Source organism: Elephantulus edwardii, unplaced genomic scaffold, assembly GCF_000299155.1.
Source record: "Elephantulus edwardii isolate Elephantulus edwardi_28Jun2011 unplaced genomic scaffold, EleEdw1.0 scaffold00197, whole genome shotgun sequence".
In the NCBI taxonomy this organism is placed as follows: domain Eukaryota; kingdom Metazoa; phylum Chordata; class Mammalia; order Macroscelidea; family Macroscelididae; genus Elephantulus; species Elephantulus edwardii.
The window spans coordinates 1885895-1910247 of record NW_006399947.1 but is presented as its reverse complement, the minus strand read 5'-3'; the positions used below and the strand labels follow the sequence as shown (position 1 = coordinate 1910247).

The following is a 24353-nucleotide window of genomic DNA, read 5'->3' as shown; positions in this document are numbered from 1 at the left end:
GAGATTGTTCAGAGACCTCCAACGAGTCCTCTTGCCCTCTTGTCACTGCTTCCAGTGAATTGACTTGTTCTGGTCTGGAAAATATAGCTCCTCCCTCATCCCACCCTTACACAGCCTCCTGACCCTGGACTGAGGCCTGCAGGCTTAGGACTTACCTCTCCCAGAAGACACTGCTCCCTGCAGGCGCAGTGCCAACTCTGGGGTGGGGTAGGCTAAGACCTGCGGCAGGAGAACAATTAGAGAGACAGCTTGAGCCTGTGCCCTGACCTTGGCAAGGAGAGGCACTTGGCAGAGTTTGAGTCCCAGGGACCAGTCCGAGAAGCTTTCAGGGATTTCAGATTCCTAATTTGACCCTGAATAACCCCATGCTGGATCTATGCATATCTTTATTGCCAAAAATCCCAAGGATGACTCAGACACCTCCCCTTTGGGGACCTCCCACCCCAGAACCCCCTTGAATGTGCACACTAGAGCCTTTGACACAGGCACATGTCCTTTAGGCAGAGAGCCTGTCTAAAGAGGTCACCCAGGACTGAGAGAATAATTCCCAGAAAACAATTGGTTTCCAAGGGTTGGTATTTCTGTTTTATGCTTCAGCTTTGTTACATACTCCTTTCTTCAACTTCTCATCTCCTTTTCCTTCTCTTTCCCCTCATCTACTCTCAGTTCAAATACCAGTTCTGTTGTGTTCAGCTGTGTGACTATGGGGAAACTCCTTAACCTCTCTGTGCCTCAGTTTTTGTTTTTGACCTTTACAGATGCTAAATAGGAATGATAAGACCTTGACAGTTTCTAAGAACCTGAAATGGAGTGTGCTAAATGCCAAGCACTTAGTAAATGACAGTAATGTTAATAATTTAATATTGCCATTATGTGACATACTAAGAAACCAGCTAAAAGGATTTTACTTCACCTCCAAGAATAACATGTATTTCACTACAGATAAAGACTTCAGGAGTAAGCCTTTAAATCAAAATCTAGAGGCTTTTAAGAGGGAAGAAGAAAAATCAGTGTCAAAGCTGTGAGGAAACATTGCAAAGAGCTTATGGTGGATCACGCATGTCACCTCTCTGAGCTTCCAGGTGTCTGTCGCGTGAGTCTCTATCTTTATCTGTTACTAACAGCACCACACATAATCATGGATCACTTTCTCCTCGGGCTCTTCAATCTTGGAGAAAGTGGAAAAATGAATTATTAAGTTCATCGTGCAAACTCATGAGAGAGCTAGAAATCTGCTGTGATGATGGATGGGCCCAGTAGCCTGTCAGCACAAGATTGTGTTGGCTGATGAAGCTGACTACAGGGAAATATCGGAGGCACACCATCTCCGTGGGGAGCGCATGGGGAGGCAGGTGTCCGCGGAGCCTCGGTGGGTGCTGGCACCCCCCACAGTCAACCACCTGCTGCACGCGGCTCCCTGCAGGGTACAACTGACCTATCCACAAGGCCTCCTTGTATGGAATCTTTAAGGCAGTAGATGGTTAGCTCTTACCTCTGTAGTACTGCTGACTGGATCTGAGCCATTAACCTTTTAATTAGCAGTTGAGTCACAGTGCATGTGCCACCCTGGGACCTTAGATAACTCAAAACCAAAGCCAGTGCCACTGAGCCAGAGATCAGAAGGCTACTGCTCCAAATTGAGGGATTCTGCAAAGTCATTAGAGGCGGATGGTGAACATGTTATCAGGAGGGGTTAGTCCTTGGAGAAGGACACTATCCTTGGAAAAGGGGAGGGTCAGCCAAGGAGATGAGACCCCCTCAAGGAGATGTATTGACACAGTGACTTCAACGATGAGTTCAGAACACCAGCGGTGTCCCACGATCAGGCAGGGTTTCTTTTTGTTGTTCATAAGGTCACCATGATTTGGCATTAACTCAACTGTATTTAATAACAACAACAACAACAACAAGGCCAGAGAGGGAAAAGCTAAAGCATTGAATATCATAGACAGTAAACAGACTGCAATGCTCTAAATGTTCAAGATTAATTATTCGAGTATGCTTCTAGACTGGGAATGGGAGTGCAGAGGTTGAAAGAAAAAATAAAAAGCAAAAGAGAGCAAGCCTCTTATCTGAAATTGAAATCCTTCCCCTGCAGAAGCACACATCTGGAATTCATTCTCCGCCGCAGCAGAACACAGGCTAGTTCTCTACCAGACCCTGCCCAGCCACCACGCGACTGAAACCACGCGGCAGGCTGTGCTTTGCAAGGGACCGATAGAGTTTTTCTCTGACAAATATTCCTGCCAAAATTAGTGTTTGAGCCACAGTTCATAAATATACAGTATTCCAGCAAAAAAGTACAGAATGTCCTCTTGGGGTTGACAAGCAAATAGTTTCATAAATAACCCTCTTGACACGTGCAAGATGTTAATATTTTTGAGGTTTGGAGCAGGGGCAGAGCAGGATTTAATTGCTCCACTTGGTCTGTAACAACAACTGAACTTGGATGTTACCTCTTGGGGGCTGGTGGACATGTTTGTCTTGGCCCCAGAGCCCACTTGCTGCTTCTTAGCACTGAGGATACAAGCCTCTCCTCACCAGATTGCAGGCCGGTGCAGAGAGCTGCACAGGTGGAACCTGGGGGGCTGCTTCAGAGACACTCAGCCCCGAACATGGGCATGCTTTCAACAAAGAGACGGAGGGCTCCAATTCAGATAGTAACTTAAAAACATTAGCAAAGTTTGGGCAGATCCTAGTGGACTAGAACCAACAGCGTGTCTGTGGAGATCTTAGCACTGGAAGCAGAACTTGAATTAGCAGTGGAACACTGGAAATGTGTCAAGTTATGTTTCACACTGACTCCATCGTATTTCTAGACTTTTTGGTCTCTGAAGCGCATTGAAGTCAGCCCATTCACACTCCTGTGTTATCTGGGTGTAGCAACATGCTTATTATCTAAAACAAAACAACAAAATCAAGCCAGTTGTGGTTGAGTTGATTGTACTCTTTCCATATATGATGTTTATTATGGTTTGGGTGAAAGTTTGCAGGACAAATTAGCTTCCCATTCAATAATTCATAACACACGTCATTTGGTAACATTAGCTGCAATTATCTCAATTCAATAACACCCTTCCTACCTCCCCCTTGGTTTTCCCCATATCTGCTTGGTTTCTTTACTGCCTTTTGCTATTGTCTGCACTTTGTTTTGTGGAAAATGTGCCCTTGTGGTCTTTTTGGTTCATTGTTCTGAGAAGTACATGCCGTATGGGTGTTATTGCTCACTTTACAGACCTGACTGTTCTTTGGCTTAAACATATTCCTGGGGGTCAGTTTCATTTCTAGGAAGAACATTGCCTCTCTAAGACCAAAAAGTCTGTTCTTCTTTATGATTTTTGAATTTTGATCTAAAGTTTCCTTCCACCTTGTTCAGGACTTTCTGTAAAGCACTCAGAGCGGTGTTAATTTTGACTCATGGTTCATCCCGTGTCATTCAGAGTAAAAGTGTAATCAATCCAGAGGATTTTCATGGCTGTCACCTTTCAGAAGAAGGTCACCAGGCCTTTCTTCCAAGATGTCTCTGGGTGGTTTCAAATCTGTAACTTTTTGGTTAGTAACCAAGTACTTAGCTACTTTTACCACCCATGGACTCATAATAAACCTATTAGGTGCTTGATAATCATTCACTTGGTTACTTTAACGTTTTTAAAATTCTCTCACATTGCCTAGTGCAAAAGGATCTCAGAATGACCTTACGAGGCAAATAAGACGAGTACCACCATTCCCATTGTGCAGGTGGGGGTGCTAACAGTAGGTGAGAGGAAGTCACAGAGCAAGGTTTCATATTTAGGTCCTTGGTCTCTTGACTCTAGGTCAATAACAGTCTGACATGTTAGAAACAGGCAGAGAACAAGAGTCACAGGAACCAAGCTTACAACAGGAACATTTCAAAGGCAGGACAATGAGAAGCAAGTTCAGAGTGTGCTGAGCAGTTTCAATGGAAAGACACTAACATCCATCTTTCATCACATCTCTACCTGTCCTCAAAGAGAATGGCTGCTGCGGCAAGAATCACGTGCTACCTCCCTGTGTCTGCAGCTCATGGCAGACACACATCTTCCTGAGGGTCAGAGGTGTGGGAAGGGCCCTTGCAAATATCGACAGGCCACATGGCTATTTGAACTTGAAGACGTTTGAGTTCTCCTGTGAAGATAAACACTTTCCTAATTTTCAAAAGCTTGATAAGAAATCTACTCGTTTATTAGGTTACAGTAAAGCCTGTGAGAGCTGGAACATGGTAGGGTTGGCTTGTTTTGCACAAGTTTTCCACCTCTGATAGAGTGCAGTATTGCAATTCTTCTATCATTTATAGACATTTTTTAGTTTTCCTTCTCTGACTAGTTTCTGCTTTATACAATTTCTGGCTTTTGTAGGCTTCCTGTTGTTGTTAGGTACCGTTAAAGCAAATACAACTCATAGCTATCGTGTGAACCAGAGATCTGAACCCTGTCCTCTGCTTGGCCATCTGCACAATCTCTGACATATTTGAGCCCATTGCTGCGGTCACTGTGTCAATGCACCTGGTTGAGGATCTTCCTTTACTTCACTGTCTTTCTACCTTAGCAAGCATGGTATCGCTCTCCAAGGAATAGCCTCTCCTAGTAACAGGCCCAAAGTATATGAGATGAATTTTATCATCTTTGCCTCTAAGAAGCAAAGATGTCTGCACCTTCTCTAAGACATGTATGTTTGTTCTTTTGGAAGTCCACAGGATATTCAGTACTCCCTTCCAATCCCACAGTTCAAAGGTATCATTTCTTCTTTTTCATCTTTAAATATTGTCCAGTTCTCAAATTTATAGCAAGTGATTGAAAAGGCCATGGCCTGAATTAGGTATATCTTAGTCCTCAAAATAGTATCATTGCTTCTCAATAATTTGGAGTTGTCCTTGACTTTCCCAGTTCAATATGTCTTCTGATCTCATGACTAATGGTACTAAGTATATTGATTGTGGATCCAAGAAAGAAGAAGTCATTGAGAGTTTTAATCTTTTCTCCATCTATCATGATGTTGTCTATCCATCCGGTGATGAGAATTTTTGTGTTCTTGACACTGAGATGCAATTCATATTGAAGAATACTTTTTTTTTGTCTTCTGCAACAAGTCTATCTTGAGGACTACCAAAAGAATAATTTTGTCTTCGATGAAGTGCAACCAGGGTGCTTCTTGGAGGTAAGGTTGATGAAACTTCATCTCATTTAATTTGAGCATGTTGTCAAGATGGACCAGTTTTTGGAAAAGGACATCATACTGGAAAAGATGGAGAGTCAGAGAAAGAGAGGAAGGTCTTCAACAAGATGAATTAACATAGTGACTGTAACAATTGGCTCAAGCATGGTAGAAATCATGAAGATGGTACAGCGTAGGACAGGATCGGATCTGTTCATAGATTTGCTATAAGTTGTGGTAACCTTGACGGTATTGAACAACAACAGTTCTTGGGGAAAGCTTGCTTCTATCAGTTTTGGTGGATAACCCTTGATTCTTTAGACACCTGTAGGTCTAGCATTCCTTGGAGTTGTCTATATGTCTTGATCGTCTATGTCAAGGTGCTTCCAAGCACGGGTCATGGGTATAAAGATGTGCTCTGTTCCCAGTTCTTTTCTCTTGGTGATACTGAAGTACCCCTCTTCTACTCACTTCCTCTCTAATTTTATCTCTTATGAAAGAAAAGTTGTTAAAGGCCACAGCCCAGGAAACATCCCTTACAGATCAAAGCTGTGACCTAATTAAGGGGGTTGCATCTAACTGGTATCCCCTTACAACTCATTAGATGATTACATCTTAACCCACATCACTACATGACTAACTTGCTATGTATTTGAGAGCTGGATAATTAATAAAAATGACAAGAAAAAATGGATGCATTTGAGCTGTGGTGTTAAAGTAGAGTACTGAATATCCCATGAACTGCCAAAAGAACAAACAAGTATGTCTTAGAGAAAGTACAGCCTTGGAGTGCTCCTTGGAGGCAAAGATGATAATGTTTTGTCTCACATGCTTTGGGCATGTTACTAGGAGAAGCTATTCCTTGCAGAGGGACATCATCCTTGGAAAGAAGAGAGTTGACAAAAGAAAGGAAGACTTGCAATGAGATGAATTGACACAGTTACTGCTGCAATGGGTTTGAGTTTGTCAGAAATAATGAGGATAGCACAGGACAGGACAGTGTTCAGATTGGTTGTTCATAGGGTTCCTATAAATTATATTTGACTTGATGACACTTAACAACAACAACAATAATAATCCTGCTTCATTAACATAATTGTTGTTGTTGTTCTTATGTGCCATCAAGTTGCCTGTGACTGTACATACAACAGCTTGGAAGACCTGTCCTGACCCAGTCTTACTCTAACACACCTAAGCTCATTGCCCTACTTACTGTATCAAGCCATCTCATCTGAGTCTTCCTCTTCTGCCTTGTCCCTCCACCCTTCTATGCATTATGTATTTCTCCAAGGATTGGTCCCTTCAGGCCACATGCACAAAGTAAGTGACATGGAGCTTCAAAATCCTAACCTCCAAAGGGGAACTTGGTTTCACCCTTTCTAAGGCAGACCTATTTGTTTTCTTGGTGGTCCATGGCATTTTCAAGATTCCTTTCTAGCATCACAACTCAAAGGCATCAATTCTTCTGTCACCCTTAGTCATTGTCCAGCTCTCTGATGCATAGCAAGCTACTGTGAAGACCATGACCTGGATCAGGTGCACCTTAGTCTCTAAAATGGCATCATTGCTTGTTAGTACTCTGGAAAAGTTCCTGACAGCAAATTTACCTAATGCAATTGGTCTTTTGATTTCCTGACGGCTGTTGTTTGTGAGTATTGACTGTAGAGCTAAGCAAGCTGTAACTGTTAATTCTCCATCTATAACGGTGTTGCCAGTTGACCCAGTGGTGAGAATCTTTGTCTTTTTGACATTGAACTTCAATCCATATTGAAAACTACAGTCCTTGACCTATTGCAGCCAGCAAGTGCTTCAGCTCCTCTTCAGTTTCAGCAAGCAAGGCTGTATCATCTGCATAACGTAGGTTGTTGATAAGTCTTCCTCCAATCCTGATGCCATATTCCTCCTCATAAAGCTCAGCCTCTCGGATTATCTGTTCTGCATATAAATTGAAAGGCTTGGAGACAGGACACATGCCTGACACATTCTTCTTATTATTATGTAGTGGGTGTGTTGCTGTTGTTATGTGCCATCGAGTTGAGTACTACTCGTAATGACCCTATGAACAATAGATTGAAAGTCTGTCCTCCTGTACCATTCCTATCGCCTCTGAAATACTTTGACATCTCTGCCTGTCCATTGCTGCAGTCACTATGTCACTCCATCTAATTGAAGCCCTTTCTCTCTTTTGCTGAACCTCCACCTTTCTGAAGGAATAGCGCCTGCTAACAGCGTGATTGAGCTCTGGTGGCCTAGGCCATAGAAAATTGCGCTGCTTATACAAAGGTGCCTCCACCACTCATCTGTCAGTGCGTCTTAGTGTAGTGGCTCCACCAGAAGTCCTCCAGCAGCTTTGGGGGAGAAAGATGGTTAGTCTCCTCCCATGTGATTTACAACTTCCAAAAACTTGCTGGAGGGTCAGCTATGTGTCAATTCTGACTCAAGGACAATGGATTTGAGTTTTAAAATAATTGAGGGTGTTTTCATCTTGATCCTTTAATGATTACATCTGCAAATTCCTTATATCCATCTAAGGTCATAGTCACTGGTTATGAGTGGACACAAGCTTTGTGGGGATTTTTTTTGGAGGGGGTTGGAGATTGCTATCCAACCCTCTAAACTCAGGAACCCACTAATGCTCTTGGTTTGAGTCTCATAATAGCACTGCATCTTGTGATTCTCTACCTTGTAAAAATCTTCCAGGGTATAACACTACCCCTCAGCTTCTTCCAGATATTTCACGTCCCTGTGAATGTTTGTCTTGGCCGCAACCCCCATCCTCCACACCAAAACATTTGGCTTGTGTAGGAGCACTACTTGTTCCTTACTCATGCACCAGAGAAGGAGCATACAATCCCTTTCTAGGCTTTTCCAACCCCCTTTAAATGTATATCCTTCTCTTTTGTTGTTGAAGCTCATTCAGTGGAATTGTTGTTGCCTGGAGTTCTGGTGGCGTACTGATATGGACTGCTCTGCCAGTCCAGTGGTGTGCCACTTGTATTCACCAGCTCTCCAGACAAAGATGGACAGTCTCCTCTCATGCAATTTACTGCCTCTGAAAATCTGCTGGACTGTCAGCTATGAATAACTCCCAACTTGATAGTACTCAGCAACAACATTGTTTCCATACTGGTTCTATTATCCTGACTTCCATTAAATCTGCTGCTATAGCTGGTGTCTCTGTTTTGTTTACATGTAGGGATAGTCGCTTTCTACTCTCTATTCAGAGAGCTCTGGTGGCATAGCCCACAGGGAGTTTATACAGCCAACCTAAAAGGCCACATCTCTCTGGTGGCTCCAGAAACTGGCTGGAGAGTCAACTCTGAGTTGGTTCCAATTCTGTAGAAGTAAGATACACTACATTTAGTAATAAGCTCTAATGGCACAGTGTGTGAAGTGTTGCTAATGTTAGATATTTAAATCCAACCATTGTCCATGAGAGAAAGAGGGACAGTCTCCTCTGGTAAAGATTTAGAACCTCAGAAATCTGATTGACAGAGAAGGTTTCTCGACTATAGTCAGAAAGGAACTCTAGTAGTTTAGTATGTTTTATGTTGGGTGGCTAACAAAGAAGTTCAGTTTTTCAAAATCAACTTGTTTCTCTGCAGGAGAAAGATGGCAATCTCTTCTGATAAAGATTTAAACTTTGAAAACCTGCTGGAGAATTCTCATGAACCAGAAAAGAATTGATGGAAAATATTTCTGTTCGTTTGTTTATATGTTCAGTAGGAAAATAAATAGCCCTACTCGCTTCCTGTGGTGTATTCAGTTGCCCACTGTTGTGTCACCTTGTCTTACTGAGGTGGCCTGTGCACTGCTGTGATGCTGAAAGCTAAGCCACCAGTATTTCAAGCAACTGTGAGATTACTCATGGTGTGAAAGTTTCAGTTGAACTGCAAGACTAAGACCAGAAAGCAGGACTGACTATCCACTTTTGGAATAACAAGCCTTTGAAAGCTTTATGAGTGTAGTTGAGCACTGTCTGATAGAATTTCAGAAGGTAAGCGCCTCGGCCTGGAAGACTCTCAAAATGTGACTTGGGAATGGTTCCCGCTTCCAAGTAGTGTCTGCTTTAATTTCATGGCTGGAATAAAATTTTCACCCAATGAAAGACCTTCATTTGCTAATATGACGTGATTCAAAATGAGGAGAAATAGCTGTAAACATCCACTAATAAATAAAACATTAAAGGTATCAAACCTGAATATAGGAAAACTGGAAGTTGTAAAAACTGGAATGGAACACATAAAGGCTAATATCCTAGGCAGTGAGCTGAAATGGACTGTTGCGTTGTTGTGTACTATCAATTTGGAACCAACCCATAGCTGACCGTCTGGTGGGTTTTCAGAGGTAGTTAATTGGACAGAAGGAGATTGCCCATCTTTATCCCATGGAGAAGCTAGAGGATTCAAACCACAGCAAGCTCCAGCATGCTGTGCTGCTAAGCAAAAGACTGTGTATCTCATTTGGTTTGGATCAACCAGTAAACCCTCAATGAGGAAAATGGGCAGATTTGCAGACTTAGAAACCTGATGGAGGATGGGTATGAGCCGGAATTGATTTGATGGCAAAGAGTTAAGTTATTGAACATTTAATCTGTAAGAAACCCTGATGGCAAAATGTGTAGTAATCTGAGATATTAATATAAAAGTAGCTACTAATATAAAGATAGGTGATTCAAGTCCACCAGCATCTCCATGAGAGATAGATGAACAGTCTTTTCCCAGGAAGATTTACGGGGTACCCAGTGGGGGGGTTACTGTGAATTAGAACAGACTCAATAACAATGGGCATTCAATCTGTATGCTGAGTAAATAATCTGAGAATCTGGACTGCATGAAGAATGCGGCATGAAAATTTAAGAAAGATTCATCAACAGCCTGCAATATGCAGATGACACAACGTTGCTTCCAGCAACCTAAGAACTCTTGGAACTCTTATTATCTAAGCTCAAATATTACAACCTTCAGTATGGATTGCAGTTTAATGAAAAGTGGAGAAAAGTATCATAACTGTATCACTAAGTGACATCATGATAAATTAAGAAAATAATGGAATTTGTCAAAGATTTAGTTTTACTTAGATCAACCTATGTGAAGAAGTCAAGAAATCAAAAAACATATTGCACATGCAAAACTGTTTTGAAGGACCGTTTTAAAGTGTTAAAAGGCATATCTAAGGCTAAAATTTACCTGACTCAAACCATAGTATTTCCCATTTCTTCATGTGCTTGTGAAAGTTGACAGTGAATGAAAACAATCAAAAGTAGAAAATATATCTTGGAAGAAGTGCGAAGTGTTCCTTAGAAGAAAGGATATTGAGAATTACTCTCACATACATTGGGCATCAAACCTGTTCTTAGAATGATCATAAAATTCCATTGGAATTGATTCAAGATTATATCTTGGTTCCCGTGGACTTATTTTCATTTCCTTCAGCATCAATTTAAACTTGCATATAAGTAATTGATGCTCTGACCCTTAGTCTGCCCCTGACCTACTTTTGACTGCTGATACTGAACTTCTCCAATGATTTCTTCCACAAATGTAGTCAATCTGATTCCTATGCAGCGTATTTGGTGAAATCCATGTGAAAAGTTATCTTTTGTGTCTTTTAGAAAAAGTATTTGCAATGAATAAATCACTGTAAATACAAAATTCAATCATTCTATTTCCAGCCTCATTTCTATCACCAATTCCATGTTTTCCAACGACGGTTTCTTCTTCACTGTTTCCCACTTTTGCATTCCAGTCATCATTTATCGTTAATGCATCTTGATTGCATGTTTGGTCAATCTTAGACTGCAAAATTTGGTAAAAATTCTCAATTTCTTCCTCTTTGGCACTAGATGTAGAAGCACATACTTGACTAATAGTCATGTTAACGGGTCTTCCTTGTATACACATAGATATTATCCTATCACTCACAAAATTGTATTTCAAGGTAGAACTTGAAATTGCCTTTATGTCTATGAATGCAGCAGCGTTTGTCTGTTTTTCATTCCCTACGTAGTATATCATATGATTATCTGATTCAAAGTGGCCATAGCTGGTCCTTCGCATCTCATTAATGCCTCGTAAGTTGATATTCATGCGTTCCATTTAATTTTTTCCCCTTCCTTTGTCATCTTTATTCCTTTTCCAACTTTCAAATACATAACAAGTAATTAAAAAGATAATGACTTGATTCAGGTTCACCTTAGTTTTAAAAAAATTTTTCTACTAGTTTATTTACAAAGTTAAAACACAAATTTGAACAAATTCTTTAAATTTCCCTCAACCCCCACCCATCATCAAATTGTACAACTTAATGATTAATCCCCCCCCTCCCCTGCACATTCACATCCATTTGCTTCCAGCCTCTCCCACCCCTCCTGAATCCTTACACACATTCCACAATAACAGTTTTATACAATATTTATCCTTATGGGACTGAGTTAGTTCACTCAGCACAATGCTCTCGATTCCCTCTCAAGTTAGGTAATAATTTACAAAATCATTGCTCCTCTGTGCTGCATAGTTTTCCATTGTGCGAATGTACCATTATTTCTCAATCCATTCATTTGTGGTTGGTCATTTAAGCTCTTTCCATGTTCTTGCGATGGTGAATAATCCTGCTGTGAACATGGGTGTACAAATCTCAGTTTGTGCCTCAGTTGTCATATTCTCAGGGTATATTCCAAGTATAGAAATAGCTGAGTCATATGAAATTTCTATGTTGAGCTTTTTGAGGAAGTGCCGAACTGCCTTCCAGAATGGTTGCGCCATATAACAATCCCACCAACAATGTATAAGAGTTCCACCTACAAGAGACACATCTAAAAAAGGAAGAGAAGAACAGACTCAAAGTCAAAGGCTGGAAAAAAATATAGCAAGCAAATGGCAACCTTAAAAAAGCAGGAGTGGCAGTACTAATCTCTGATAAAATAGATTTCAGAATGAAAAATAACATCAAATATAAGGAAAGGCATTACTCCGATTAAAAGCACAATAGATTAAGAAGACATAACCTTGGTCAACATTTATGCACCAAATTATAGACTTGCAGGATACATAAAACAATGGTTAACAGGATTGAAGAGAGAAATAGACAGCACCACAATAGTGGTAGGAGATTTCAATATACTACTGACACAAAAGGATAGCTCCACTCAAAAGACACCCAACAAAGGTGCAGAAGATCTAAACGATACAATCAGCTAGCTTGACCTTGAGGATGTATTAAAAAAACTGCACCCAATTAAAGCTCACTTCACTTTCTTCTCAAGTGCACATGGTACATTCTCCAGAACTGATTATATATTAGGTCACAAAGCAAGCATCAACAAATTAAAAAACATTGAAATAATACCAAGTATTTTCTCAGAGCATAATGCCATAAAACTAGAAATTAACCACAGAAGAGTTCCATTTCATTTAAAACAGTATCTAGTTTTCCAACGTCCAAGCTACGAACATTCGTGTACCATTTTTTAAACAATATTTGTTATTGATTTTCCTCAATTCAACTTTCTTCCAATCTGGGCTCTACCACTACACTACTATAACTGTCCTCTTTGTTTAGTCTTCATAGGGTTTTCAAAGGCTTTTTATGTAGGAAGTAGATATTAACATCCTTGGTACTAGCAGTCAGGAAATAAGGACATGCATTATACTGGGGAAATCTGCAGTTAGAGACTTTTCCAAATTATTGAGGAGCAGTGACGTCAGTTTGGAGACTAAGGTGCGTCTAATTTAGGCCATCATCTTTCTGATTACTAACTCTGCATCCAAGACCTGGACAATGAATAAGGATGACAGAAAAAGAATTGATGACTAACACTCTCGGCACCAGCAGCCAGGAAATTAGAAGACGTATTTCCATGGGAAAGTCTGCTGTTAGGGACCTCTCCAAAGTACTGAAGAGCAATGGTGTCTCTTTGGAGACTAAGGTGCATCTGATACAGGCCATGGTCTTTGCTATCACTAGTTATGCATCAGAGAGTTGGACAATGACTAAGGAGGATAGAAGGAGAATTAACGACTTTGAGCTGTGGTGCTGGAGAGGAGTATTGAGGGTACCATGGACTACTAGGAATACAGATTCATCCTGGAAAGGGTCAAACCGGGCTGCTCCTTGGAGGCAAGGATTCTAAGGCTCCATCTAACATACTTTGGGCATGTTTCAAGGAGGGACAGGTCCGTGGAGAGGGACATGATGCTTGGTAGGGTGGAGGGGGAGCACAGAAGGGGAAGGCCCCCTATGAGGTGGATTGATTCAGTGACTGGGGTAATCGGGATGGGTGTGTTGGAGATGGTGCGATTGGCACAGGACAGAATAGAGTTTAGGGATGTTGTACATAGGGTCACTATGAGTCGCATGCAACTCAAGGACACATAACAACAACAATGACAACAATTGGAGAAGAGCACACTGAACATAGACGGTCAAGAAAATGAATAGATATGTCTTGGAGAGGATGCAGCTGGAGTGCTCTTTGGAGGCAAGAATGATGAAGCTTTGCCTCATATACTTTGGACATATTGTTAGGCAGTGCTATTTCTTGGAGAGGGACATAATGTTGGGGAGGGTGGATGGTCAGCGAAGGAGAGGAAGACCCTCAATCAGGTGTATTGACACGATGACTACTGCAATGGGTTCTTCTGTGTCAGGAAGTGTGAGGATGGCACAGGACAGGACTAGGTTCAAATCTTTTGTTCATAGAGCCACTATGAGTCATTCTCAACTCAATGACACCTAACAACATCTTTGGTTATGTTATCCAGAGTGCCAGAACCTGGAGATGATATTATGTTTGGGAAAGAGGATTTGTTAAAAAGAGGAAGAACCTTGATGAAGTGGACTGAGACAGCAGAGATTATGAGGATGGAATAGGACTGGGCTAGTTTTCTTCTGTTCTACATAGTTTCACTGCTGTTGCTGTGACTAATAGTGAGCCTATAAAAAATAGATCGAAACCTTGCCAGATCCTGCACCATCTATCTGCATGATTTCTGCCGTGCTAGGGCCTATTGTTACACTATAGCTGTGGTTGTAGTTAGGTGTCATCAAGATGAGTGTGATCCATGGTGATCCTGTGAACAACAGATCTATCTGAAGCCTGTCCTAACCTGTGTCATCCTCATCTTTTCCAACATACTTGAGCCCATTGCCACAGTCACAGCATCAACTCATTTAATTGGGTGTCTTCCTTTCTTTAACTGACCCTCCACCTTTCTAAGCATTATATTCCTCTCCAAAGAACAAACTTGCCTAGCCATGTGCTCAAAGTATGTGAGATGAACTTTGCCATCTTTATCTTTAAAAAAGCATTGTGTGAAACACAAGGTGTATGAACTTTGTAAGCAAACCAATAAAAAAAAACCATTAAACCTAAAGAGGAATTAGTGTATATGACACATAAATTGATGAGCTAGAAAAGAAATACAATAACAATGATTTTTTTTTTAAGAGCATTCTGGATGCACTTTCTCCAAAACATACCTGTTTGTTCTTTTGGCTGTCTGTGTGATATTCATCACTCTTTTCCAACACCAGAGTTCAAAGGCATCAATTCTCCTTCTGTCATCCCTATTATTTATCCAGCTCTCAGCAAATTATTGAAAAGACCATGGTCTCAATCAGGCACATCTTTAAACTGACATAATTTTATTCTCAATCTTCTCCTATGCAATTTACAGCCTCTGAAACCTACTGAAAGATCACTTACTTATGAGTTCCTGCTCAATGGCACATAACAACCACAGGAGGCGTGGCATATAGTCAGTGGCTGGATTTTAGTGGACTTCTTGAGACATTAGGAATGTAACATTGAGCTTCCTATTACTACACCTGTACCTTATAGCAATCCTATTGAAGCCCTTGCTACTCCTATTTTCAAGATGAGGACCTGAGACTTAGAGAGTTCAGGGACTTGCCGAAGCAGTTGGAGAGCATGGATTGATTCTCACCCTTGTTCATCAGGCCCTCAAATCAATGCACTCAGCATAACAGTGATATAATGAGTTAGACACTGGCCAGAATGTCTTCATCTGTAGCCAAAGATAAAACAGATGGGAAGGGCAAATTCTCAAATGTGTGTCTTGTTTATATTGGTTTTCTTCTGACTAATTATTCTTTGTTGGCTTAAATGATTGCCTCAAGCCTTGATTCCAGTCTTCTCTAAGTGATGTGGGGCCTGAACAGCTCAGTTAATTCACATCTTGTGCAAACCCTATCACAGGGTCTTAATTGACAGGCAAAAATGGCTCAGGTGAAGGCAAGGGAGCCAAGTGCCATGGGCACTGACCACAGAGGTATGATTAAAAGGTGTGCCAGCCTGAGGTCCCTGTCTGAGGCCAGTCCTCTCTCACTGTTCTCCTGCTTAGAGCCAAATTAAGAATTCTACGCAGTCGTCAAAACAGAGCAGGGAGACACTGGATAGTTCAAAATCAGGAAGGTGGTCTGTCAGGGATGCATTTTGTCTCCATATATTTTCAATCTGTATGCAGAACACATCACCCGAGACTCTGGGCTGTACAAGGAGAAATGTGGGGTCAGTACTGGTGGAAGAGTCATCAACAACCTGCCTTATGCGGTTGACACAACCCTGCTTGCTGAAACTGAGGAGGACCTGAAGCACTTGCTGCAGAAGGTCAAGGACTGCAGTCTTCAATATGGACTGAAGCTCAACATCAAGAAAACAAAGATTCTCACCACTGGGCCAATTGGCAGCATCAGCATGGATGGTGAAGAGATTGAGATAGTTAACAGTTTTCGTTTATTTGGTTCCACAGTCAACACTCTTAGTAACAGCAGCCAGGAAATCAGGAGACAAATTGCATTGGGAAGTCAGCTGTGAGGGACCTCTCAAGAGTACTGAAGAGCAACAATGTCAAGCTGGAGACTAAGGTTCACCTGATCCAGGCTATGGTTTTTGCAATTACGTGCTATGCATCAGAGAGTTGGACAGTGAATAGGGATGATAGAAGGAGAATTGATGCCTTTGAGCTGTGGTGCTGGAGAAGAGTGTTGAATATACCAAGGACTGCTAGGAGAACAAACAGGTTTGTCCTGGAGAGGGTAAAGCCAGAATGCTCTTTGGAGTCAAGGATTCTGAAGCTTCATCTGACAAACTTTGGGCATGTTGCAAGGAGGGACTGGTCCTTGGAGAGGGACATCATGTTTAGGAGAGTGGAGGGGCGGCGAAGGAGAGGGAGACCCTTGATGAGATGGATTGATTCTGTGACTGGAGTGGTGGGAATGAGTGTGTTTGAGATGGCGAGATTGGCACAGGACAGAACTGCATTTAGGGCTCTTGTACGTAGGGTCGTTAGGAGTCAGTCGCAAGTGACTTGATGGCACATGACAACAACAACTCAACTTGTAGATACAGATTTTCCCTTTCAAAATGCATTCACATCAACAATCACTTTTCAAGTGGCCCAGAGAATAAAGGAGAGTGCCTGAGTGGTGGAAGCAGAGGTTGGAGGCTGGAGCCTCCCTACACGTATCTTGGAAGAAAGTTCTGGTTATCTATATCTCAGACACGAGCCATTGAAAACCCTGTGGAGCACTGCTCCACTCTGACACATGTGAGGTTATCATGATATGGAGTTGACTCAAAGACAACCAATCTTTACTGGCAATAAAGTAGTCAGCAATAACCAAGAGATCTATTTCTATAGAGTCTTTCCCAACTTATGTTGTTATTGTTTGCCATTGAGTTGGAACCAACCCACAGCTGACTCTCCAGTGGGTTTTCAGAAGCCTCCAGAGCTCCTAATGGCCCTTCATTGGGGTCCCAAGGCTCTAAGTCTTTATGCAAGGAGACTGCCCTTCTTTCTCTGTAGGGAAGCTGGTGGTGTCAGACTGTTGGCTTTTAAGTTAACATTCTCGTAAGTTATGTATTACAGCGCCAAAAAGTCATGTCAGCAATAAAGGACTGATCAGCAAAAAGTATTTCTGGTCCATTTTCAAATAAGAAAACGGAGGCCAGTGGAAAGAATGAATTCCTCGAGTTCCTCTAGAGTTTGAATAATGCAGGAAGGAAGGGAAATTCCACCTCTCTCCCTAGGGTCCTTTACTCAAGTGATACACTTGAGACTCTTCCACTGTGTTCAAAGAGGCATCACGGAAGAAACTGTCCCTGGCTGACTATGAAGGCTGGTTCCTGCTGGGATACTTCTGTAGGCAAAAGGAGACCTTTTTCTATCTGCTTGAGTTTTTCTTTGTTAGATCTTCCTGTCTGCATGCTCACTGTACACATTCCTTTCAAGGTCTTTTTTTAGAAAAAAAAAATTAGGACAAAACAGAAGATAAAGAATGAGAATGAATGCAAACCAGCTAGACTCTGTTCTGTATAATTCTAGGAGATCTAGGGGGCATTGTCTCCCACATTGCCTTCCTTCTGCCTTCAAGACTCCTGTTGTATTGTCATGTTCGTTTAACCCATGAAGACATCACTTGTTCAGAATGGAATTACTTCATAGGATTTTCAAGGCTGAGACTTTTCAAAGCAGATTGGCCAACCAATCTTTTGAGACATTTATGGCTTGGTTCAAATCATTAATTATTCTGTTAATAGTTAAGTGATAGTACCACCTAGTCACCTTAGCTTGGCCATGGAATTTTCAATCATTTGCTAAGCATCTGAGAGCTTGACAATGAATAAGGATGGCAGAAGAAGAATTGATGCCTTTAAGCTCTGGTGTTAAGAGTTTTAGATATTCCATGGACTGCCAAGAGAACAGACAAATATTTTTTGGAGAAGGTGTATCTAGAAAGCTTCTTGGAAGCAGAAATAACAAAGCTTCATCTCACGTACTTTGGGTGTGTTGCTGGGAAAGGCTGTTCCTTGGAAAAGGACATCATGCTTGGAAAGGTGGAGGGTCAGAGAAAGAGAGAAAGACCCCCAGTAAAATAGATTGACACAGTGATTGCGGCAATGGACGAAAGCATGCAAGAGATTGTGAGGATGGCACAGGAGAGGACACGGTTCAGAACTGTTCATAGGGTTACTGTGTCTTGTACTCAAATCAATGGCAATTAACCTTAGCTAGGGAGTTCTAGAGGCCTAGCAGGTAAGGAGTTGCACTGCTATCCCAAAGTTGTGCTTACCAGTCTATGCCAGGAAATTTGAAGGACATCCGTCTGGGCAACAGACTGGAATAGGTCCATGTTTGTTCCGATTCTCAAGAAAGGTGATCCAACTAAATGTGGAAACTATCGAACAATATCATTAATATCACATGCAAGAAAATACTGCTAAATAACATTCAAAAACATATAGAACAGTACACAGGGAACTTCTAGAAGGTCAAGCAAGTTTTAGAAGAGGCTGTGACACCAGGGATATCATTGCTGATGTCAGATGGATCCTGGCTGAAAGTAAAGAATACAAGAAAAGTATGTATTTATGCTTTATTGATTGTGCAAAGACATTTGACTATGTGGGTCGTGACAAGTTGTGGCCGACTTTTATAAGAATGGGAATACCAGAGCATTTAATTGTGCTCATGTGGAACCATAACTGGACCAGGAGGCTGTTGTGTGAACAGATCAGGGGAACACCGCATGGTGTAAAATTGAGAAGGGAATGTGTCAGGGTTGCATTCTGTCTCCATTCCTATTCAATCTGTATGCTGAGCAAATTTTCTGAGAAGCTGGACTATGAAGGAGAATGTGATATCAGGATTGGAGAGAGACTCATCAATAACCTGCATTATGCAGATGACACAACCTTGAAGGAGGTCTTGAAGCACTAGTTGCAGAAGATCAAGAAATATGCCTTCCGTATGGATTGCATCTCACTATCAAGAAAACAAAGATTCTTACCACTGGACCAATAGGCAGTGTCATGATGGATGGAAAGGAGATTGAAACTGTCAACACCTTCATCTTTCTTGGATCCACAATTAACACCCTTGGTATCAGCAGTCAGGAAATAAGGAGATGGATTGCACTGGAAAATCTGAAGTTAGGGACCTCTTCAAAGTTTTGAGGGGTAATGATGTTAGTGTGAGGACTAAGGTGCCATGGTCTTTTCGATCACTTGCTTTGGATCTGAGAGTTAGACAATGAATAAGGATTACAGAAAAAGAATTGACACCTTTGTGCTGTGGTATTGGAGAAGAGCACTGAACATCCCATTGACAGCTAAGAGAACGAACAGATAGGTCTTGGAGAGGGTGCAGCCAGAGTGCTCTTTGGAGGCAAAAATGATGAGACTTGCATGTTGCTGGGAGGTGCTATTCCTTGGAGAGGGACATGATGCTGGGAAGGGTGGAGAGTTGGTGAAGGAGAGGAAGACCCTCAACTAGGTGGACTGACACAGTGACTGCCGCAATGAGCTCTTGTATGTCAGGAAGTGTGAGGACGGCGCAGGTTAGAAGAGGGTTCAGATTTTTTGTGCATAGGGTTGTTATGAGTCATACTTGACTCAACAGCCTCTAACAACAACAACAACAACCACTCCTCTTCAGGAAGCTCTGGTGGCCTCGAGGTAAAAAGCTGCCCAGCAATTCTTAAGGCATGCCATTCTAATCCACCCGCTGCTCTGCAGGAGGATGGAGAATTCCCTCCTGTATGATTAACTGCCTCCGAAAACCCGCCAGAGGGTCCATTGTGAGTTGGTTCTCACTCTATGGTACACAACAACAACAACATGTTAATACAAGAAAAACTTGCAGTTTCCAGACATTTCAGTTGTGGAAATGCACTTAAAGGTTTAAGGGATTTTAGGCCCATCTAGTCATACTCTTTTTACAGATGCATGGCAGATCAGAGACTTGCCTGGGCTGTTCAAATCTGTTGGCTGCTAAGTGCTCCAGCTCCCATACAAACCCTTCTGACCTTAAGTCTATTTCCTTAACCATTAAGACCTGCATGCCACACTTGTCTCTGGATGAATCAGACATGGTCATTTGTGTCAACAAGCATGTCTAATTCCTAATCTCTGAGGGTGAAAGCAGCTGACCATGTGCAGTGGGGATGTGTCTGGCCTAAAGAAATTTACTTTCATGGTTTTCCACTTCTTCCCAATACATCACAACAAATTTGTGAAGTAGGCACTGCCATCTGCTTTAGACAGCTAAGGGAAATGAGATCTGGAGAAACTGCTTATCTCATACAAGGTCAGACAGGAACAGTGACCCTACATATGCAATACTTGTTCAATGCTCTGTAGTAATTTCTGGTTCATGCACTAGGGAATGAAATGCAGCTCAGTCCTGCCCCATTCCCACTCTCATTAGTATTCTTGAGTCCATTGCTGCAGTCACCTGTAGTTTGAGCATCTTTCAAGCCAGGGGCTAATCTCCACCACTTTATTTAGATAATATTCTACTGTGATGAAAAAGATATTCCAAACCCTTTCCTCCTAATCTGTCTTAGTTTGATAAACTTAGTTTGAAGTTCTGATGCAATGTGCCCATCATGGATCACGTATCAGTTTTTATCAAGTCCTACCGATGTGCCTAGTGTCATTGCAATGCACAAACCGCTACAGCATAATAAACTGGCAGACGGCTGTTGGAATTTGCTGTTGCATTTTTATTTTTCTTGTAGGCAGAAAGTGAGGCTCAGAATACTCTCTGGTACCTCGTAATAGGTAAGGAGAGAATCAAAGTGCAAAGCGTGACTTCAAAGGGGATCTCTCCAGTGTTCCATATGTCCTATCCCTTAACTCTGTTATACAGTTACAGCAGTCAGGACAGCTATTTATACCTATTCCAATTCTTTTCTTGACACACGTTTTTGTGTTACCTCTTCGTCTCACTTATGGAAGGAGAGAAAAATCTGCAATCAGGTGGATTGACATGGTGACTGCTGCAATGAGTTCTAGTGTGTCAGAAAGTGTGAGGATGACACAGGATAGAACAGGGTTCAGATCTATTGTTCATAGGTTCACCATGGGTCCTAATTGATGGCACCTGACAACAGCAACGACTTCATCTAACTTGCACACAGGCAGAATTATATGATTTGCTTTGGCCAATGAAATGTGAGTGAATGTGATAAGCATAATTTCTAGGCAGATGCATTTAATTGCTGTGCCAGGCAGTGTGGCATCCTCTCATTCCCTCAGAGTGCTCCTGGAAGTAAAATAGAGATGGGAGCCTTTAACAACCTGGATTCCTGAGGACTGAATTCAGGGAATAGCATTCTCATCAACTCCCACTGGATATGGAGTATGGACGAGATATAAATGTCTGCGTTTTTAAGTCGTTAAGATTTTGGGAGTTTTTTGTTACCCTGCCCTAGCCAGGCCTATCCTGACTAATTCTCTGACTCATCTTCCTTTTCTTTGGAGGGACAGATTCATGCTGCAGGAGTGCCAGCCAGCAGCTCTGTAGGTGGGAGAATGTACTTGCTTTTATGTACCCAAGCTAATGGCCTCCACGGCCTGGGAGATTTTGCTTCTTTCTCCTCCTTTCTTTCTCAGTGCCAGATTTATTTCTGATTTGTTTTCCTTGTTGAACCTCTACAACTCCTTATTTTCCAAAGCTATTTTTAGAAACTCCATTCTACTCTGAAGGAAATAGTTCACATCTTGGTGCCCAGGACTTTTTTTTAGCTCCTTTTAATGAGAGAGGATAGCTCATGTCAACAATTCTTTTGGCCACCGTGCCATTTCCCCAAGAGGTTCAGAGAAGAACAAAATGTCTCTATCAAATGAGTTCTGGACATTAGTCTCTCCAGCCTCATTATTGGATATGATGATTCTCCTTGTGAATGAGATCCTAACATTCCGTTGCTTCTTTCCTTTGGTAAGTTAAGCCTGTGTTTTGCAAATGTAGTGATTTTCCAGTCCTATCAGACCAGAATTTGAGGGAATGGAACTCAGACCCAGAAATCTATGTCTTTTACAAGCTCCTTGAGTGATTTATCTGCAGACATTTGGGAAATGTTTTGAGGACAGGTGTTTGGGAAGCCTTGTCTTGGCTATGCATCTTGCATACTGAGTCACACATATTTGTTGTAGTTCATTTAGGCACATCAAGAAATCATCACTGCTGGCAATATGGTTAAAACAACATTCCCTTCCATGTTTCTGGATGGAATTGTGTTTCCTCATGAGCAAGGCAAGGTAATGAGCTGAATCTTCCATTTCTTCTACAGATTTGCCACTTTTGCAACTCAACATCTTTTCCTTTACTAAGAAGGCTAGTCGGGGTGGGGGTTTGGGGAAAGGCTGAGAATGTAGCTAGCTGTGTCTATGTAAGAAAGTACTTAGGTTGTGGAACAATCAAGAAGAGCAGACACCTATTTGAGGCAGGGTGTGAGCACCCATTTCTTGTCTAATTTGCAGCCTGGCGTTTATATTGTCATCTAGCTCAAAGGATGTGTAGGGAGTTGTGGCTTTTTCTCTTTGACATTTGTTCTGTAGGTGTTGCAGTTGTGTGTCAACTTGACTGGGCTATGATTCTGCAGCTAGGGAGATATAATATAATTTGGGAATTAGTGATGGTAAAGTCATCCCCGACAGGAGTGAAAACTTGCTCATTATAATCACTTCCATAATGAGATCTGCTATGAACAGCCAATTAACGGAAAAGAATTCTCCTTGGGGGTGTGGCCTGCATTTAAAAAGACATGAATTCCTGGCAAAACTCCGTTTCCTGTTTGTTTGGGATCTTGCTATTAGCTTTCATTATCTGACCTCTGGTTAATGGGACCTGGGTTCTGGCTGTATTGTCTGCTGATCTGGGGATTCATTAGCTTCTGCAGTCTGTGAGCCAGCAGGGTGGGTTGTCATTATAATTTCTGATCTTCATTTTGTCATCTTCTGCAGTGACATGAGTCAAGAGAGGCCTCCAGTCTGATGTATAAACCATGGACTTGGAATTTGTCAGCCTCTAAACTGTGTATTTCCTTGAGATAAAGATCTCTCTATATATACACCTTTCTCTGTGTCTGTCTGTCTATCTATCTATCCATTATTTATTTATTTATTTATTTTAGACGTGAATTGTGAAGCTCCATTTCACACACTTTGGGCACATGGGCAGGAAGGACCAGTCCTTGGAACAGAACATCACGCTTGGGAGGGAGGAGGGTCAGCACAGAAGAGGAAGACTCTGGATGAGATGAATTGACACAGTGGCTATGGCAATGGGGACAGGTGTGTTAGTGACTGTGAGATTGGTTCAAGGTGGGGCAGGGCTCAGAGCTTTCGTTCATAGGGTTGCTATAAGGTTTAGGGGACTCAGCGGTACACAACAACAACAACAACATCTATGTATGTGGTGACCCTGTGGTAAGAAGCTGTGCTGCAATCCTGAAGATACACAGTTCAAGTTCACCAGCTGATCATAGGAGAGGTATAGAAAATCTCCTTCTGCACAATTATGTACATCTGAATACCTGCTGGAGGGTCAGCGGGTTGTGAAGGTACACAACAACAACAACAACAACAACAACAACAACAACTTTCCATCAATTTATCTAAATATTTAACTGGTTTCATTTCTGTAGAGAACTTAAGTAAGACAATAACTTTCTTCTATAGGTGGAGCCAGAGTTAAACAGAGACAAGCATGACACTCTGCTTGGTGGTGGCTGCCACAGTGAAGCTACACATGGGAGAATCCAAATGTAGCAGGAGGGAGGTAATCAGAACTAAGGATGCTACTGGCTCATCACCAAAACACAAAACAGAGACCTTAACTAGTTTTCTCAGAGTCTCCCAGGAAGTCACCTTTTGAACTGAACTTCTTCCATCACTGAGAAAGATTTTTAAAATAATTGTTAAAAGACAATCCAGGAAATAAGTAATTGATCCAGGAGAAACTCAACTTGAGTCCTGAGTGTATTGCTCCTGATAAAGCCTTCCCTCTTAATCCTAGTTCTGTTTAAATTTACTAGCCATCAAAATCTTTCTCTTTGATACTGCTTGTGAATATTTTAAAAGAACATCTGTTGACACTTAAAATGAACAGAAACAAAAGGATCAGCCTTGACTGAAGATAGCTGTGTAAACATAATTGACAGTCATGCTTACATTCCATGTGGGAAGCTGATGTTTGATGGACTAATGTTGTTCATAGAGAAGAAACAATAACAGAGCAATAATGGTTGTAATAACAATAAGATATTAATAACTATTGAGTTCTTCTGCTAAGGCCAGAGACTTATTACTAAGATAAACAAATTTCCTACACTCTCCTGTCACTGTCCAACTTTCTTTCCTCCCTATTATAACC

The 24353-nt window shown here is 41.6% G+C and overlaps 1 pseudogene; it reads right to left on the bottom strand.

The window, feature by feature from the left end:
• Positions 1-20066, bottom strand: part of LOC102855281 — a 105724-nt pseudogene extending 85658 nt beyond the window's left edge.
• Between the last annotated feature and the right edge of the window lie 4287 nt (positions 20067-24353).